This window comes from Centruroides vittatus, unplaced genomic scaffold, assembly GCF_030686945.1.
Source record: "Centruroides vittatus isolate TY-2023 unplaced genomic scaffold, ASM3068694v2 contig_875, whole genome shotgun sequence".
Lineage (NCBI taxonomy): Eukaryota > Metazoa > Arthropoda > Arachnida > Scorpiones > Buthidae > Centruroides > Centruroides vittatus.
The window spans coordinates 2,406,348-2,411,663 of record NW_027122567.1 but is presented as its reverse complement, the minus strand read 5'-3'; positions in this window follow the sequence as shown (position 1 = coordinate 2,411,663).

Here is a 5,316-nt window from a genome sequence, read left to right as displayed (position 1 = left end):
TAATGATAGCTTTTGTTGCAGGTTAACCAAGAGGGTGGTTGTTACGGCTAACGGAAATCTTAGCCGGACATAAGTTTAGGGTGGTCGACACTCGAGAGTCCGTACCCCAAGGTTCAAATCTATTCTGGGGTATGCGTTCGTTCTTCTTGCTTCGCACTTGCCGACGTCCTAGCAACAAGTGACCAAGTAACAAAGTGTCTGAACCTGCGGTTCCTCTCTTCCTACGCAGGATTACTATCGCAACGACTACGGTAGGGGGCTTCTGCATTAGGGGCGTTCAGTCATAATCCCATGAACAATAGCTTTGCACCATTGGCCACTCGAACAAGCACATGTACCAAGTGTCCATTATAGCGGTGATGTCCTTGATAATTCTGAGGTTGAAGTTCCTGTTACGGATCTGGGTCCGTATTCTGGTCACTTATCTCTCCTCTCTTCTTTCAATGACGAATGACGTTAAAACAAGAGACGAATATCGTCTCTCGTTTTGATATCATTTATCATTAGCGATTCTGGTCATTTTTAACGATCCAGTCTTCGTTGATGACGTCATGATACTACTACGTTGATTATACATTTTCGGGTTATCTGCGTGCGCAACACGGTATAGAATTTTAACCAATGAAAGTGTAAAATTTTCGAAAATGCAGAGTACGTAATCATAGATCACGTGGCAAGGAAAGCACGTGTTTAAATAAAGCTCGTAATTTTAACGAAGTTATGTTTCTTGTTTTATGAAGATTTTACAGATTATAAGGTCAATTTGTCTCTTAAATTTTAATAACTTAAGTTAGAAAAGCGTGCGTAGTTCGATATTTTTCGAAATATTACCATCTAATTTCTCCTTAACTATCTAAGTAAGATTAACATCATATTCGATAGTTCAGTAATTGATGTAGGATAATTAAAAAAAATGGAATCAGTGTAGGTACTGGAAAAAAATCAGAAGCATTTTCTCTCTCGAAATATTTTTCCCCGAGATAGAGAACGTTCTCTAATACGATTGTATAGCGCGAATAGCATTGAGTCGTCCATGGGGTGCGTTTACTTTTTGATAACTTCCAAGCTCGCCAAGCTGACACCTATCCGCAGACGGGGGAATTGTGGCGCCCTCTATATCGAAAAAAATTTTAACTATCTGAGTGGGACAAAATACGTTTTTCGAGTTTATAAACGCGTTAATTTTAATTTAAATGATGATTTATTGGCTGTGACGCTTAAACTGCAACTTTTCCAAGCCTCCCTTTGGCCTAGTCCTCTCTCAAACTCACCTGTTGCGCTCTGCTCCCCCTGGCTGGCTCTGCTCAACTGCTTTCTTCCTTGCATCACCTATCGGTGATGCAAGCCCACTGGTGGCCGAGTGGACTCCGTCTCCGCACACAATGGCGGTGACCAGACCCTAAACACCGGAGTTCGATAGGGGGTTCGCGCCTCACTCGGACGAGCTGGCAGCGGGAGTTTTTCCGGGTTTTCCTCCTTGCCAATGACGCCTGAATAAGGGCCAGCTCCCCCAAGTCCTCTCGGAACGCATTCCTATCTCCCCTTCTCGCGGCGGCCGCTCCTATAAGGCCGGCTTTGGTCGCGTCCGTGACCTCTCTTCTGTCTTCCTGGATTGGCCGTCTTCTATAAAGCCGACTCTTCGGTCGCTGAGCGATCACCCTCCTGTTCTTCCGGTGTATAAGCGAATAGCAATAAACTCATCTATCAGCCAAAGACAAAGTCAAAGTCGGTGATGCAAGGAAGGAAAGCAGTTGAGGAACTTAGGAAGAGTCAAGAAAAATCAAGTTCTGTATTTAATTACTGGATTACTAGCAACATTGTAGCGTTGTAAAGGATGCCTTCCAAGAAAAAGCACTTCTACTTGACAATCAGTGTTACATAAATAAAACTGTGCCATTTAAAACAATGCCGTACGATCAAATTTATGAGAAATTTGATGAAAACGAAAGAAAGTCATGTATATATATATATACAGAAACAGTAATCATGCTCGTGTTTTTACAAAACTTTATATGATGTTTTTGGATTTTTCAATTCACGGAATGTTTTACTCTAAGGCAGCGATTCTCAACCTTCTTAGTTCCGCGACCCCCAAATAGTAAATATAGATAAAATTAAAATTTCGCGACCCCCACTCAAAGGAATAATAACGATAAGCTTTACCATTACTAATTGAATTTTGACTGTAATTATAAATGTAAATTTTTTAAAATAATATATAATCACATTGCACTAATTTTATACATTAAGAAAATACTGACAGTATAAAAAATGTAATACAACTGTTCCTATTATTTTATGTCGCTGCGTTTATAGCGACGGGTATGTATGAACATGCATGTATGACGTGTACATACATGAGCAATTTACAAGTTCCAACTTGATGTGTACAGTTCGTGCTCTTTGTAATTTGATCTTCTTCTGTAATACTCGCTGTGAGAGCATGTTTGAACATGCATATGAATGCGTTTGAACAAGTCGTGCTGTCACTAGTATAAAAGAGGCGCTGGCGATTGCACCACTTCGCATTCGAAACTTCGAAGAGTGCGTCTGGGGCTTTTATTTTACTGTGTGGTCAACCGTGAAACTGAATTGTTTTTTTTTAATTTCTAATGCGAAATGGATAAATTTGTGAAAAACTACATCCAGTGAATCGGTTGGTAAAAAGATAAGGTTGTACAATGACAGTTATTTAAATTATTGTTTCACCTTATTGGATGGAAAGCCACAGTGCGTTGTTTGCTTTCAAGTTCTCTCCGATGAAAGCATGAAGCCATCAAAATTAGTTCGACACTTGGAAACTAAACATCCGGCTCATAAAAACAAACCCTTGAAATTTTTCGAAAGAAAATTACATACCTTGAGAAATCAACAAACTTCTAATTCTAAGTTAAGCCATACTGATAAAAGTGTATTTGAAGCATCTTATCTCGTAGCATTAAGAGTAGCTAAAATGTCCAAACCCCATACAATCGCCGAAAACTTCATATTTCCTGCTGCAAATGATATGGTCAGTGTTTTAATAGATTGGAAGAAGCAAAAAAATTGAAAAACATCCTGCTTGCTAACGACACAATATCAAGGCGAATCGATGACATGGCTGCCGATGTTCGCGATCAGATAATTCAGCGAGTTCGAGTGAATTTTTTAGTATTCAATTTGATGAATCAACAGATGTAGCAAATATAACTCAGTTCTTATGTTTTCTGAGGTATGAATGCGATAGGGACATATCAATCAAAGAAAATACATTGTTTTGCAAAATAGTACCGGGTCGTGTAACATGACAATGTCTTTTTGATGTTTTTTATGAAGCCACGAGAAACTATACTAACATAGATTGGATAAAATGTATTCCAGTATGTAGTGATGGTGCAAAGGTGATAACAGGAAAGAACAGTGGATTAATGAAAATATTAAGAGATCGTCTTATACCAAGGGCGGAATGAACAACTGCTTCCTTCACACACATGCTCTTGTCACAAAAAAAATATGCCGGAAAATCTCAATCAAATTCTTCGTGAAGCTGTAAAGTTGGTTAATTTTATTAAAAGCCGACCGTTACAGAACAGGCTGTTTGCTAAACTATGCGATGAAATGGGCGAAAATAAAAATTCTCTTTTTTTCCATGCAGAAGTTAGATGGTTATCGCGAGGAAAAATGTTAACCCGGGTATTGGAATTGCGAGATGAATTAATAATATTTTTCCAGGATAAACAAACGCCATTCTCATTGTTTTTACAGAATAATGAGTGTATGTTGGCTTGCTTAGCTGATGTATTTTCGCACTTAAACGACTCGAATGTGAATTTACAAAAACATGATAAAAACATTTTATTAATGACAGACAAAGTTCATGCGTACATTAAGAAGCTTGATATCTGGATTATTCGCCTTCAAAGCAAAAATTTGGATATGTTCCCACTCACTTCGGATTATATTGAGAAAAATTTGAATGAACAAGACTTTATTATTCCCCACAGTTTGGATTGCATGAAGATGCATTTGCCTGAGCTAAAATCTCAGTTGACGGAGTATTTCCTAGAAGATAAAAATGATTTCTCGAAGAGATGGGTACTCATATTATGATTTGATTTATGAACAAAAATTGCTTTTCTTATAAATAATATATAAAAACTGATAATGTTTCATTAACCTTATTGTTGAAACGTAAATAAATCAAGAAATAAAATTGAAAGCTTCAATTACTTATATTAAACATATACAGTATTCGTCTTTGTTAAATTTCTTAATAACAGGAGGGTATTAATTTATAATAATTAGAAGTGCAATAAAGAAGCGAAAATGATTATTAATTTCATACAGAAGGGATCCAGAAATTATCAAACCGATAATGTTGAAACAGGGAAAAAGCTTGCAAAAGCTGGGCGCTCGGAATCATTTTGCTGCGATAAAAATCTCAATTATAAAATAAGTAAGTTTAAAAAACCACTGTGACTCCAGATCAGGGCTGTCCAACCTTTTTTCCCAATGGGCCAAGTTAAAAATTTAGGTAAATTTGGGCTACAAAGGTACTTTATTTAAATGTATAATTTTAAAAAGTTCAAAGTGTGAATATCAAATTTTACAGTACATATAATTACAAAAATACTGTATTATTGACAGTAAAAAAAAATTATATTCACACAAAATAAAAATAAATTTAATGCGATTTTTCACATTTCCCTTCTTTTATAATATTGTCAATATCTACTTTTTTATGGTATTAGTCTTTATTCTAAAAATGTTAGTTAAATGGGAATCACTCGACATATTTCTTTCAGCAGTTTGATGTTTTTCATGCACAAAAAGAATTGTTCACAACAGTATGTACAGTACTATCCTGCATGCATAACAGCTTTCTAGATAAATTGACAATTTCATCACATTAGAAAGAAATAGAGTAAAAAGCCCCTTCCACTTAGGCATTAGGCCTAGCCTCGAGTCACTAAAAATGGCTGACACTCTTTTCAAAAGAGGGATTGTGTCTTTTTCATCCGCCTGATGAAAGGAGGCTGATTTTTATCGTTAACATCACTTTATTAGAAAAATCTATGAAACTGAAACAGTGAAAATGACAAACCACGCCACCTAGTTTTTGATTGGAAAGTTACAAATTATGCCACCAATTACGTCATTAAGACATCAAAGTGTATCCAGTGAAACCAGAAGAATTTTTATGACATACTTTACCAAAAAATGAAAATGTACCTAATAAATTTAGGGTGCAGTGGGCCACATAAAAGTATTAAGTGAACCGCAGTACGGCCCGCGGATCGCAGGTTGGACATCCCCAAAGTCCTAGATTACAAGGTT